This window comes from Aythya ferina, assembly GCF_964211825.1.
Source record: "Aythya ferina genome assembly, chromosome: 4".
In the NCBI taxonomy this organism is placed as follows: domain Eukaryota; kingdom Metazoa; phylum Chordata; class Aves; order Anseriformes; family Anatidae; genus Aythya; species Aythya ferina.
In genome coordinates this window covers 9,145,145-9,160,428 of record NC_140300.1, presented here as the reverse complement: position 1 = coordinate 9,160,428, position 15,284 = coordinate 9,145,145, and the positions used below count along the sequence as shown (strand labels likewise).

General features: G+C 43.0%; 1 protein-coding gene across 5 annotated transcripts in view; it reads left to right on the top strand.

The window, feature by feature from the left end:
* The window catches only part of ZFYVE28 (zinc finger FYVE-type containing 28), a 144,794-nt gene that overhangs the window by 25,455 nt on the left and 104,055 nt on the right, over nt 1–15,284 (top strand). Inside the window, exon 1 of one of the 5 annotated variants that reach the window (XM_084517168.1) lies at nt 14,700–14,776. The exons of the other annotated variants lie outside the window; for them this stretch is intronic. The gene's annotated coding sequence lies outside the window, so the exon portion shown is untranslated. Of the gene's footprint in view, nt 1–14,699; nt 14,777–15,284 lie in introns of those variants that run through there. 5 annotated transcript variants of the gene reach the window in all.

The window sequence follows — 15,284 nt, the reverse complement described above, 5'->3', positions numbered from 1 at the left end:
ATTTCAGTTCATGCTGCTTTAAAAAGAAATATTTTCTACATTCTCTTCATTTACTCTTAGGGGGCTCTGCAGTATTCTGCTCGGTTCCACCTTTGTTCGGTGTGAAGTGTGGCTGAAGATGCAATGCTGACATTGGCCACATGCTGTAATGGGATTTCTGATCTCTCTGCTCACATATGTACAAGCTGGTCTGCACAGCAAGAAGTGATGCAGTGAAAAACTATTCCCCAGGCCAGGAATCCACACTGCCAGGTTTCATTTGCTCGAAGAAGCTCCTTGTGGGTACAACTGCATGGTTCCAAGTCTTACCCTCATCATGCAAAGCCCCAGGAGCACAAGCTGTGGGGCGTCTTCCCAAGGTCGTACCTGGGCTATGGGTTCCTCTGCAGAGCTCTTTCTCATGAAGGCTGTGCTAGGAGAGACCCTAGCCTAGAAAAACCTGTGTGTGCGCTGTCAGGGGTGCTTGAGATGCCTTTTTGGTGTGCTCTGTTAGCAGAGGAGGCCTCTGCTTGCTGCTCTGCTCCAACTCGGTGCTGTTCCTGCCTTACGGGAAGCCCACTCTGCAGCCAGAAAGCTTGGGCAGGGTGTTTTATGGAAGCATTTGCTGACATGCTTAGCTAAATATTGTAAATCTGTTGAGTTGAGCTGTTGACAACATATTGATCGCTTCCAGAAAAAAATGAAAATTTGAAGGCAAGAATTTCAGTCAGAGCCACGGGGTTGATTGCTGAAGCTCGCTGAGCGAGCGGCAGCACTAGGAGGAGATGCAGCAACCTTGGCTTCAGGCCCTGTGTCCTGCTCAGCACATCTCCTGCGCTAAGTGGGGTGAGAAATGGCAGAGTATCTGGGCCCATAAATTATGTAAGCAGGAAACACTTTGCTCTTTGTACCGTGTTTTCATAAAATGCTAAAAAAAAGGAACACCGTAGGAGAAATACATGCCAACTACAGACCTATGGTAAAAAAAAAAAAAAAAAAAAAAAAAAGGGTGGGAGACAAAAATCATAGAATGGTTTGGGTTGGAAGGGACCTTAAAGGCCATCTAATTCCACCCCTTTGCATGGGCAGGGGCACCTCTCACCAGCCCATGTTGCCCAAAGCCCCTAAAAGCAAGGCCATAGTTGGTCATGTCACGTCCAGCCCCTCGTGCTGGTACCTTGCTGGAGGGTGTTGAGCGAGGTGACACCAGCACAGTGGTGATTTCTGCAGTCTGAGAAGTGAAGAGCTGCTGGACTTTGGGGTCTCTTCCTCCCTTGGTACTGGTTTGAAACAGCAGCTTTAGAAGACAAATGCCATTGAAAATAATAATCTTTTTCTGGCAGAGAGGATTAGAGGCAGAACCTGAAGGCCAGCTGCTCAGGGTATGTAAACATGAGTCGTAGGTGCAGCTATTCCATCAGGTTAATGCTGCATCGTTTTCCTTTTAACAAACTGATTTTTAAAAATTATTTTGCCAAGGTTATATCGACTTGTTCTGAGTGGTAAGTTTTCACTTAGCTTATTCTATTTCTAGGAGCAGCAATAATTTTGGTTGAATATGCTAAAATTAGCGGAGGCTAAAATAGGCACTTATCCTAGGGAGGAATCCATCCAGGAACTGAGATGCTAAAACTGTGTGTAACGTTCACAGGGGCTGACTGCCTTGTCGTCTTTCTCTGACGTAGCAGTGACTTTGGTGAGTAGTACAGTGTAGCTCTGGGGTAGGCTTTCTGCTACAGGGTAACTTTTAACAAGCGTGATAATGGTAAATTCTGGAGTTGGGATTCTGAATCCTAACACACTGTTTAAATCTACATGTGGCTTTCTCAGTTTGATCTGAAGTCTGAGCTCCTATGGACTGCAGAGTGAGGTCTGCTGCTTCTCGAACTTGTACAGTTGTATGTTGTCCTCCTTGCTGTGGCTAGAAATAATGCAGGCACTTGAGCACTCTCAGATTTCTTCCCATTTGAGCCTTCCTCACATACACGTGCCATGGAACTTGGGTTGTATGGCACTGGTCATATCAGATAAGTGACATTCATTGTGCGAGACTGTTGTGTGAGTACTACCCATTTCCTGAATGTTATCTAGAGCTAGGTAGCTTCAACCCACCCATGTTTCTGTTGGTTTAACACTGCTTCCTAATGGAAGGAAGCTGAACTCTTGTATTGGCACGTTCAGGCTTGGGATGTTACATTGGCTAATGCTCATATGGTCCTTCAGGAAAGAGGTCTTACCTGCTCAGGTCTTTGCCTTGTGGCTAAGTGTTCGGAGAACTACCAAGTCTTTGGCTGGTGTGTTTTTGCCTGTTGTTGTTTTTCAGGTATTAGTTTATCTTCAGACACGTCCAGAGTTTCTGTTCCTAAGGCAGTTTCAGGGGGTCTCATATTAATCACAATTCTGTGAAGAGATCAGGCAGTTGGACTCAATGAGCTTCGTAGGTCCCTTCCAACTGAGCTGTTCTATTGAAGCTAATCATATTTTTATCTCTGTAACATCTCTGTAGTGAATCTTTCATTGGACTATGCAGTAACTGAAGTCGCAGAGGAAAGTGAAGGGGAGTGGGAGCTGAGGAAGAAACCAAGGAAGAAAAGAAAAGAACCCATTGCTCGTTTGGAAGTTGCAAATTCATGTGGAAGTGCAAAGAGGTGTATTTAGGATTTCAGGTAGCTTTCCACCTGTGTTCTGGTTACAGTAAAAGATGGTAAGGTTTGCTAAAGTCTTGGTTTTAAAGAACAAAAAAGGCTTCATGACTACAGCTGTGGGCATCTCTTCATAAAGTCTGGTGCTGTCAATGTACTGAAGCTGAGTGATTGGGTACTGCCGTTACCACCATTCGAAGCAGTTCTGAATATATTCAAAAAAGGCTTATCAGAAACCACGTGAACACTGTAGTGAAGTGTAATTCCTGAATTTTGAAAATAAACCAAGTAGGATCTTGGTCTCTTCACACTGTTTTTGTGGAGCCCATATTTCTGGGGAAGCTTAAGCAGGGAAGCTGATGGGAAGATGAAAACCCGTGCTATGTTAGCTGTTCAGTGGAGACTTCAGAAAGGTGGGCAGAATGACTTCCTCAAAACATCTTTAAAAAGTGAATTATTGTCACTGCGAATGTGTCAAGAAATAGCGTGAGCCTGTGTGGGCACCTGGCTCGGCTTCGTGGCCCACGTGCTGGGGCTGAAGGAGGCTGCAGGCACCGTCAGGGGTGTGTGTAAGTGCTGGAAACTCAACGAGAAGGAATTTCCCATTGACAGAGCTGTCACCAGCAGCCGAACGGTTGTTTCCTGAGCAAGAATAAGTGTTTCATTTTTTTTCCCTTTCAAATAAGAGTGCAGATGTTTCAGGGCCAAGCAACGCCGACAAGTTACTGCACATCATCAGGTGCCTCCTAATTCCTAGCCTGTGGCCGCAGTGGAGTTTTTTACTTAGCTGAGCCCTCTTTTGTTGAGTGGCTGCTTACCTCTACCTGCCTGGCACTGGCCACCACTGCCTGCTTCTGGACAGACCTTCGGAGGTGTCTCGGTGATGCTTCACTGCCAACTCGGTTGTCTTCTAGCTGAGGATGCTTCGTTAGAGGCAGGAAGGGAGAAATCACTTTAAGGTTTAGCCGCGACTTGAAAGAATGTGGATTGTGTGGTGTGTTGGAGGCTTTGAAGCGGTGACTCACTCTGCATCATCGGTATCGGGAAGGAATGCTTTATATAACGTGGATTTCAGATCTTGGTTAAAATTTCAGACAAGCAGACTACTTTTAGAAACAGCGAATGCGAAGTTTGGAGAAACACTAAGTTGGGAGTTTGAATGATGCGCATTGCAAGTAACTTTAACAAGCAGCTTTGCAAGAGGAGAGGGGATTTCATATTTATTCCAATTTGGGCTATTATGAGCAATTTGTACTTTGATTATTATAATTTTGGAATGGTTTGAGTGCAAAATGATGGTCTGTAATGTCGTCTGTTCTGTCAGATTCTGCATCAAAATTACCCTGATGTTACAGTGACCGCCTTGCACAACTCGTGCTGTACAGAAAGCCAAGCAAAAAGCTTCATCAGCTCCAGCTGTTCTGGGACAAATGTGCTCTGTAAGACCGAGACAGGCAGAAATGTTTTAATTGTGGAGTTGCCTCCACTGAAACTCTGGCATAGTCCCTAGTACGCCAGTTTGGATCATCAGTGTACAGCAGCAGCAGTGTGTTCCCTCCTTCTCACGTTAGCTCTTTATGTACTTCGGTTTTTTATATTAAGAAACAACACAGCTGAGACAGAACTTTAAAAAAAAAAAAAAAAAAAAAAGGAAAGAAGATGTCTAACACTTCAACGCTGCTAAATAAGTATAACACAGTAATTTGAATAAAAATAACAATTTGAGAATCCCTTAAGCTGCTTGTTGGGTGTGTTCAGGAAGGAACATGAAGAAACTTGTCCTGTCCCAGACACAGGAGGGTACTGAAGGAGCTGAATGGCCTCGAAGGGGATCCACACTCCCCTTTGTAATGCTTTATACCTGTACTTTTCCCATCCTCCTTTCGTTAGCTTGCAGTTAATGTGGTTGTTAATAAGGATCCCTGGAAAGTTTTCTAAAATGAAAGCTGCATTAGAGCAGTAAAAATGTTTAAACTTTAATCTGATCAATCAGAAATCACATGCTTGATATGTGACTTCCCTGTGACTTGTACAAGTATTTTTCTGACCATCACCATCACTGTTAGGAGCATTTGAACTCTGATGCATGGGATAAAATCATGCAAGGTAACACCCCTGCTTTTCCTTGCGTTTTAGGTCTCAGTGAAGGTGGCTATCTTTCAGCTCCAGTTGCACCATCTTGGTTTTGTCTCCCCTGTTATCACTGAAGCCTTGTGTTGCCTTAATCTTAAGGATTTGAGAGGATTACAAAATTGCTATTATCGATACAAAGTCATCTTATTTGATTTAAAGGAAAGGTTCTCTTTTTCAAGGGAAATGAGCAAGTGCGGAAGTCATTTTTGAGTCTGCTGTAGAAGCAAGCAGGTATATAAAATAACCAGTGTGTGGTCTTTTTCAAGACTGCTGCTAGCTTTCTGGTTTAATTCATTGTTTCTGTGTGCCCTCCAAGGCAGAGTTTAGTTATTCTCTTATCTTCTCTTTCCTTAGTGGTCTGATCAGCAGGATTTTGTAGGCAAGGGAGAAGTCAGCTGCCTTTTTTACAATTCCATTTTGTGTATTGAGATTTGAGTTTGGAGTATGAATGCATACAGTCTGATTTGAAGAACTGAAATCTTGTGCCTTCTTTATATACTTTGGAGAAATTAAGTTTTAAATTGCAGCTTTTTGGTTAAAACCTAGGCAGTTTGTCTCTTCTCAAGTGCTTTCATATCTACAGGTGAAGATAAGCCTCTTATCTTGTGAAAAATTGAAATGGAGGCTAAAGGGCTTGCTGAAAGCTGAGTTGAGTGTGTAACCTGCATCTCAACCCGGTTTTGCTCGGTAGTTACTATCCTAAATTGGCTTGTCCAACTGCCTTGTCGGTGGGATGTCTGGTGGAAGAAGTTTTGCCAGCTGAACCCTACCTGCTGTGTTTGATGAGAACCTGTTTGCCTTGGGATTTCTGGTTTGGGTCTTACAAAGAGTTCTGTGAACAACATTAGGCTTTTTGCGGAACATACACATTATAGTAGTTATTTCCATCTCTTTCCAGTAATGCTGTACCATATGATCTTTGTCACTACATCCGAGACTGTTTTTATGGTTACTTTTTTAATATTTTGAGTATTGGTGAACAGTTGAGTACGAAAAAAATCCACTTACAGGAGACTCAAACTGGCAGACTCAAATCACCTCCTGAAGTCTCCAATGTTACTATGACCTTACTAAAAAAAAAAAATAAATGACAAAACCAAAACCCCAACCCCTGAAAACAAGGTCAGCTTATGGTTCCATTGCAAGTACTTACTGAAACAGTCTTCAGGATCATTCAAAGAGAATATGCTGAGGGGCTGTAATGTTTTCTAACCTCCCTTGTTTTTGTCTATCTGAAATCTGGCAGTTGTCATTTTTTATCAGGAAATGAGAAGATTTTTTCAATGTTTGCTTTTGTTTAATGGTAAGAGGGTGCAGGAAGGAAACATTCAGTGTAGCGCATAGGCAAGTAGATGACAGAGATACCTGACTTTCTCTTTACAAGATCCTATTCTCAAAGTGGAAGTGTTCCTCTTGATTTGAAACAGCCCTTTTAAAGATGTCAAAAGTTGACCATCCAAAACCAGAGGTTTCCCAAGTGACTTCCTCTGAAAACCTTTGTTAATTACGTCTTTTCTTCTTTGAACAATTGAATTTAGCTCTCTAAAGCATTCACGAGTTCATTCTCATTCTAATATATGTTGATTTCTGTCTTGTACCAAAATAACTTGTGCTAATTATTGTTAAAGGATTTGAATTGCATAGAAATATCTGTAAGGTAATTGGAATATTTAACAGAGACAACACCTTAAAAGTGAACTGCCAAACGCGGTGCTTTTGGTGAAGTCCAAATGCCAGGCGCATCCCTTTGCAGATGCCATATGACTCTAAATGCTACAAAATACTGTAAATCTTACTGTAAAACAAAGCAAGGCTTCACAGCAGCTTCTCTTCTGTGCATTTTAAAAACATATAGTTACAGTAAGTTGTCATAAAATCATCATAGCTAGCAATAAGTTGGAGATGTTTGTGGAGCAATTTGCTTGTCTCTTGTCTTTCCCAGAGGTGGATATTAACCTGCCAGGCTTGATCTCTGCGTTCAGAGTTATTACTGCTAGAACTATCTGTAATTGCTAGAAAAGGTTATTTGTTCTTTCTCGCTTGCTTTAACATAACTGAACTCTCTCAAACTTTTTTTTTTTGGCAGGGGGGATTGCTTACAGGGAGAGACGCTGTCTGAAAAACATTGATTTGAAAGATTGCTCTGGAGATTGGTGATAAATTGAAAACATTAGTGCTATCATGGAAATACTCCTGACATTCTCTCAGCACTAGCAGGTAGTGTAGTAGGGACTCTGTAGCGTTGTTCTTTTTCAAGTCCAATTTCTCCACCAATATAAAATTATTTTTCATTTGTGGCTCTTGATACTTACAGCTTCTTGTGTGCACCTTTAAAGGAACTAGTGGCGTTCTCATCTGCAAAGCTCTATTTTCAGAGGTTTAGCCCTGAAGGCATTTTAAAAATAAACTTGGCACACTACACTCTTCTACAAGGAGAAAATTTCACTGTATTTAAAAAAAAAAAAAAAGTCTTTGTGCATTTTTTCCTTTATACTTTAATATTTATTGGAAAACCTGGGGACGCTCTGTCCTGGAGGAGAGCTGGCAGGGGCTTGGCTGCTTGGGGCTTCGGCCAGCCCAGCGGGTTGGCACAGGATCTGTCCCTGCTGCTTGCAGGTGTGAGCACCCTAAAAGAAGTGGTGATGCAGATGGCTGTGTTGCTGGCCGAAAGATCTGGAGGTAGGATTTAGGAGAAGAGATGTTTGCGTGTTGTATGGCTGCAGCAAGGTGAAACCATGCTGAGTGTGGGTGCTGGAGGTGACCTGGAAAGGCAGAGCGAGTCCTTGCTGGGGCTGGCTGTTGCCTGGAGCTTTTTCTCTCTTGGGAAGAAGGCAAGTGAACGAACCCACGATACTGAAAACATTTCTGGAGTGAATCTGTTCAAGTTCAATATGCATCCAGAACCTCACAGTGTGCTTGTGCTCAAGCTTTTTCACTTACTGTATTTAACTTTTTACAGTCCCCCATCCTGTTTTTTTTTCCTGTTTGTTCTCTTGACTGTGCTGTCTCAGACTGAGTAGACTTCATCCAACTCCATGGCTGCTTTCTGCAATAAATAGCCCTGGCATGGTGTGGCCTTCCTGTGCATCCACACGTATACAACACGGCGTGCTCTGTTCCCTTACGTTACTCTATGCAGTACTGTACCAAATGCAGTTCCCCTATGCCTTGCATTTGAATTAATATAATCACTCCAAGAGTAATATTCATTTATCTCTATTCTGCACTATTTTCTGCTGCCTCCTTCCTCCCTATCAGAGCAGACACAAGCTGTTTCCTTCCCTGCCTGTTTGCCTGCCCGAGCCACGTAGCCCACCTAATCCAGCACGTGGAGGAGGTTTCATTCAGCACAGAAAGGCCAGCAGCTCTGCGCAGCCGGACACGAATATCCAGGTTGTTCTGCTTGCTTTGCTCCCTGCTGTTCCCTGGCAGGGTCTGCTGCTGCTTTTTCTTTTTTTTCTTTTCTTCCTTATTTTTTTTTCTTCTCCTATATAGTCATAAGCTTGGCTGTAGCTAACTTGCTCATGGGATTAATTAACACGCTGGACATATCTTGTCCCCTTTATTTAGGAGTGAAAATACTATAGCTTTTCCTCTCCCCAAACAAATACTCTGGGAGTTCACTGTGATGTCCGACAGCCCCAAGGCAGGCAGGAGGTTGGAGAGAAAAAGGCTTCCTGGGGAAGGGGGGGATGAGAAGAAGTTCTCTAAGCCAGGAGCAAGAATTTATTCTGTGTTTTCACAACCTGAGTTACACAATGTCACCCGAGGGATGTCCAGGGCAAAGGGGATGCTGTGCTTGCCGGCACACAGTGAACACACAGTGATATTTGTTCATCTTTTTCATGACAAGAATTTAGATCTGTTAATGGAAAAATACAGAAGTCATAAGTCCCTGTCAGCGTTTTGTTCGTGCTGTCTAACACATAGAAAGGTAGCAAAGAAAGAAAGCTGTGTTAGTGCTCTGTGTATGTTGGGGAGTCTTTATTCGGAGTATCCTTCTGCTTAGGTGTTCTGTGGGGCACACCTGTACTTTTTTAATTGGGAAACCCGTATTCAGCAATGTTTGGGTGGTTTCTGCTTTCTCCCTCAGCCACTTGTGACACCAGTCCTTGTGAGCTAATGCATAATATCCCAAACCAGCGGGACGAGGGGCTGCAGAGCCCTCTCTTTTTTTTCTTGGATGAGTTGTTAGAATTGCTTTTGTGGAATTTAGTATTTCAATTAGTTCATGTTGCTTTGGAAAGGTGCTTGAATAATTTCATTTTAACCTCCTAAAGCACCTTATAAAAATATATTTAATGTATTTTAGCTACATATAAAACATTAAAAACCTGTGCCTTGTGCATACAATTGAAGTACCACATTGCAGGTACTTTTTTCCTTTAGGGGAAAAATGTGCCATTTAAATCTTATTTTGCTGAAGAAGCTTGAGGTATGAATTCTGGGTTCTTTTTGTTGATTTTTTGGGGGATGATAATAGTTTGTGTTTGTTTTAGGGCAGGATTGAACACTACCCATTGTGATAAAGTATATTTCCTATTGTCAATACATCCTGGTTCTTAGATCAGTAAAAGACAGAAAATAGATTCAGTGCAAACCCATAAAGATCAATGGAAAAATTATCTTGTCAATATCTGCTATGTTATGGGGGAAAGATACAGGAGCTGCTTTGTTTTTTACTGTGCGCTTCAAGGCTATAGTGTTTCCCACGGCGTTCACAGAATCACAGAATCACAGAATTTGCTAGGTTGGAAGAGACCTCAAGGTCATCGAGTCCAACCTCCAACCTAACGCTAACAGCCCTCCACTAAACCATATCCCTAAGCTCTACATCTAAACGTCTTTTGAAGACTTCCAAGGATGGTGACTCCACCACTTCCCTGGGCAGCCTGTTCCAGTGCCTCACAACCCTTTCAGTGAAGAAGTTCTTCCTAACATCTAGCCTAAAACTCCCCTGGCTCAACTTAAACCCATTCCCCCTCGTCCTGTCACCAGGAACGTGGGAGAACAGGCCAACCCCCACCTCGCTACAGCCTCCCTTGAGGTACCTAAAAAGAGCGATAAGGTCGCCCCTGAGCCTCCTCTTCTCCAGGCTGAACAAGCCCAGCTCCCTCAGCCGCTCCTCGTAGGACTTGTTCTCCAGGCCCCTCACCAGCTTCGTCGCCCTTCTCTGCACCCGCTCAAGCACCTCGATGTCCTTCTTGTAGCGAGGGGCCCAAAACTGAACACAGTACTCGAGGTGCGGCCTCACCAGAGCTGAGTACAGGGGGACGATCACCTCCCTAGCCCTGCTGGTCACGCTGTTCCTAATACAAGCCAGGATGCCGTTGGAGAGTGGCTTCAGAAGTTCACTGAGTAGCAGCCACAAGTTCAATCAGGTGATGCTTATTTTTACTGCAAAATCCCCTTTTTAATTCCCTCCCAGTACCCTCATGTGTCTCTGGTAAACTAGCAGTTCTTGTCCTCACAGCTGTCAGCTTGAACAAGCTTTTCCTTTCATTTTTTAACTAAAAACTAGTAATTTTGTTTGCAGCATTTATTCAAATGCAGAGCCAAGAGGAAGTATGAAGTTTTCACTACTGACCTGTCCCATTCATGGCTGAAATGAAAACAAGGACAGCTGCTCAGCACAACATAGCAGCCCCTTAAATGCCACCTAACCTTAAGGAAAACAAAAACAATAAAAAAGAACAAATAAAAGCCATGGTGGGCTTGTACGGTTTGTGAAGGATGCTTGAGTTGGTTCTGACTGACAGGGGAAGTAAAGGACCGACGCAGGTTCCCCCTGTGCATGTTGCCTGTCAGGCAGCATTTGTGTTCGGAGCCTCCTGCTGGAGCACCTCGCTTGACCCTGTTGCTGCAGCGCTGTGGCAGCCTCCTAGGGCTGGTACAGGGTTTGTCACGGCTTCGGGTGCAGCAGGAAATAAATGGGAAGTCGGGATGTGTGTCTGAGAAGTATTTGCTTACGTGCTTCTTGTATTTTGTACTGCAGACCTCTTCAGCTGTGCCCCTCAGCAGTTTGGCCTTGCAAAGGTGTCGGTCCTTTGGCTGTGCCATCAGCTCCTCTCATGGCACCAAGCTGCTTTCCCAGAGCCACTTTTGTGCATTTTGCAGGCTTCCTGCATCACACGCTGTGAATACGAGGCTCACACAGATGGCTTCTGCGTTGCGCTCCCTCATGGCTGTGCTGCCATAGCTGCTCTCTCTCTCTCGAGCCTCATGCTAACACACGGGGCGTGCAGGGGATTGCTCCTCACTCCCCTTCAGCTTCTGCAGCTCTCAGGTAACCCATGGGCATGCCCTGAATCTCGTTTGTCATCCCCAGTTGTCACACAGCTAACATTTGGTGTCACACGTTCAAAGGGAGGGCCCATGAAGGTGGTGTGTGGTCCTCAATTCCATCCTGTATGGCTCGGCAGCCTGCTGTCAGTAGGCAAGAAATGTGGTCAAATCTACCATACAAAGGAAAAAGTCTGATACATGAACACTGTTTGGAGCACCTGAAAACATGGGGCTAAGCATGTTTAGGCAAAACTTCCCTAAAGCGTCTTTGGCAGCTTATGAGTTCATTTGGAGGTTATATTTTTTTAAAGCAGACTGGTCAAAAGCATTTTACTTCTACTTGTTATCACTAGAAAAAGCATCGAGTTGTATATTCTTGATATTGAAAGAGGTAATGCTCTCACTCTTTGCTTTCTGAAACGCTTTGGCTTTCTTTTAGGCAATAAAATCAGTCCTGAGTTTGTTGTTTGCTCACTTCTTTCCTTCTGCTTTTACCAGGAGTTGTAAACATCTGTTAGTATTTCCTGTAGTTTTTAACATCACTTACCCTCTGCTTATCTACATGTATCTTTTGTCTTTTTAAGCCTTTTATGCTTTTTCTATTCTTCATTTTTCATTGCTGTAATATCAGGTTGATTCTTGTTTCCTTAAGAGGAAAACAAACCCCAAAACATAAAGACAGATAAAATGCTCTGGGAGGGATCAGGATGTGAACCTTACCAGTAAAGGACACAAAAGTTGGGCTTTGATTTTTTTCTAAAGGTTTGCTCTATCTACTTTTTCTCCTTTGAATTTGTGTAGTGAGCTCCTCAGAGAAGCTTCAGTTTAGTTTTGCAGAGCAGTGAAGCCTTCCCCATATTTTACACCTACGACAATTTTAAAAGCCACGAATGTATCTTCCCCAGTAAAATGGGAATAAACAGCCTTACATCTGTAAGGCCTAGCTGCCTTGTGCCCCTGTCATTTTTTGGTAAACTTTAAGCAGCAGATGCTACATGCTTCTTGCAAGCTTTTATATTTCTTTGATTTAATGGTAAAAGTAGCTCTTGCTTTACTGTTTACAGCTGTTGAAAATGGTCTGGTTTTGCTAGGCTGGAACTTGCGAGCGCTTGGCTCACTGCCTGCTGCTCAGCAGCTTGTCGGGGACAGATGTTGTGCTGTCTCCTTCTGAGTGCTTTAAAGCTGCTCGAGTGAATTCTTCAGACAGCTCTTATAAATCCACACGCAGGCTTCTGAAGGCTAATAATTTAGGCTGTAAGGCTAAAAATTTAAACCCTCCAGTGGCATATTTGACACGCTGTTCAGCGGGTGCGCGCACAAATCGGTGTCAGCTTTTGGGAGCTTAAAAATACACCTGGGGAAAAACTAAATACGATTTATAATAAACCCTGGTAATTATGTAGGAGAGAAAAGAGGAGAACATGGAAGTGCTCGGTGAGATGAGCATGTTGCTCTGTTTGCAAAGCGTGCCTAACTCTGAATATTCACATTTTGAATGTGCAAGTGCTCGTCAGTGCTGTAGGCTCCCCGTGCCCGTTTCACGTAATTTCAGATTCATGTATACAACTTTTAGAAATGATTTGCATGTCCACGGCTCTGAAGAGAAATTTGGAATATAAATCGAGTCTGCTTGCCGTGTCAGTCATAAAAGGTGTCGGTGGTTAACACGATGGGAACTTTGGAGGTGCCAGTGGAGTTTACATTTAAGAACTGCTTGAATCTGCTGTTTTGCAGCATACAAAGTAATACAAAAGACTTTCCAAAACAGACTTGAGGACCTCATTTAGTGCTTACCTTAAAGAAATCCCAACTAGGACCTCATGTGGTTTGTTATATTATGGCCCAAACTTTCTCAAGAAACTCTAAGTTAAACACAGGTGTGCTTGATCTTCAGTATTTCCTTAACCTTTTGTATTCTGTCCATCCACAGATATCGCTGTGTGAGAGACAGGATAAGATGGATAGGGAGGAATTCAAAACAGTGGTGGCTTGAAGAACGGAAAAAAATTGGCACTAAGTTGTTTAGGAATAGCTTGGTTTGATCCCTCTCTCATCCTTCTATTGAGAACCAGTAACTTTTACGGCATTTGCCATCCGTGGTGGGTTTGTTTTTGTTCCAGGAGTGGTTTGTAGCCACGTGTGAGGCTTCCAATCTTGGTGCGGTGTCGAGTTGGAGACTGGAGGGACCTGGTGGTTTAAGTCAATGTAAGTGGAGAGGCTCAAAGAGAACAGAAAGTCATCCCTAATGAGGTGGCACCTTGTTTTTGTTTTCTTGTCCCTTTCTTTCTATTTTTTTTCTACGACAGGAAGCACAGGGACTCTGTAAATGTGTTGTGTGCTCTTCTGAAGGCCACAAGAAATGAAGATAGAAGTGATCCCAACCATCCTTTATTTAGCTTTTTGCATGTGAGTGGACAGGATCTGTCCTCCTCAAACTGGACTAAGCTGAGTAATACGAGTTTGTATTGCGCGTGGTTCCTTAAGGGGATTTCACTTTTTTTTTTAATGCATTTATCTCCACAGCAGCTTTGTTAGTGCTCTCTTACTGCCCTTGTTGCTCTTGTGCCACTTCATAAATTAGCTCAGTATTTTAGCTTGCCTCTAGCAAGCTTTGTCAGGCTGTGCTGAATTGCAAGGTTAAGCTTTGTGCGTTCACCAAGAGGTGGTTCAGAAACTCTGCAACAGCTTATGCAGAGACCACAATGCACGGTGGTCTGCAAACAAAGCAAGCCATTAATCACACATTTGCACTGAGTTATTAGCCTTTTTCAGTATGATCACGGTTTGTTTCATTTATATTTATTTCATTAGACCCAAGACTTAGGCCGATATTCTCAAATACTATTTGACTCCTTGAAGGTTTTTTCAACTTAACCACAGATCATGTTGTAGAATTTCTATTTCAAGCGTTTCAGAAAGTTAAAAATTAAATTATTTTAACCGTTACCATTTAAAAAGCAAGTATCACCTTGGAAAGGAAGAAAAATACCATCAGCAATTCTGCACGGCTTTCTCAATAACGTAGAGCTATTGCAGAATTGTGTTTTATTTTACTTCTCTTACTAAAGGGCCTCTGTATTCCCATGTTTTCAAGTCATGGAAAGATCTTGATATTTTTTTTCCCCATCGTGTTGTAAGAAATTGTTGCGCTATACACAAGGCATTTTGCTTTGTTTATACCAAATTATTTCGGTGATAGCTCTGCATGTAGAAGAAATGTCAAGTCTCCTTGGCTGAATTAGTACAAAATTTTTCTACTCCATCTTTGGACTTGGCTCTTCCCCTGTGCCTACAGCTCGATTTTTGGTGGTTTTATCTAAGAGTAGAGGAAAAGATTGCTGTTTCAGCTAAAGGTCATGCAGTGTTCTAGCCGTAAGGATGTAATCATGGAGCAATAAGATCAGATCTCTGAGCCATCCTCATCACATCTCACCACTTACAGCCCACTAAATGTCTGTGCAAACAACTATACCCTGACTTTCAGGAACCTGCTTAATAGGTTGCACATGTGCATGTCATTCCTGTGTTTAATGAGGTCAGCTGAGGGACCCCTTGTGACTTCAGCCCTTTTAGTTTTGTCAGTAACCTGCACGCCTGCCTCCCCAGCAGGGCTGCTTACACAGTCCCGACGTGGAATCTGAAAATGAAGCTGCCTTCCTCTTAGGAGGCAGATCGTCGCTCTGAGCATTATTTAAGGTTTCTGTAACTCTGTATTTTATGACTGAGTGTTCTTTCAAGTGAGTACTTGACGTTTTAGCAGCGAGATGCAAATACTTCTGTAATTGAAATTGTGTAACAAATCTCTTGCGTGAGGTGGAAGAAAATCTGCATCCTGTTTCATAACGATTTTGTGAATATATTCAATTAACACGCCCCTTGTAGATATGCCTATGTCCTTGCAGATATGCACATGGAGCTGAGGAGGGAGACATGAAATTTTATTTTCTTCTGAGCCCTCTCTCCCCCCGTTCTTTTTTTTTTTTCTTTTTCCCCCCCCTCTTTAAACGCACATAAAAAACCTACATAAACTTCTGTGGGATATGCAGGGTGTGTGAAGGGGAGTTGGGCACCACTTGTACCCCAGAGCTGGGTGAGATGGGATGGAGGAACTCAGCCTTCTAGTGGGGGGTGGTACAAAAAATGTTGAATAAAATCTACCTTTTGTTTCATTTCTTAACGCTTCGTTCTTGCTATGGTACTTGATGGAATTTATGAAGCTTTTCTGTTACTATACCAGCTCAGGGC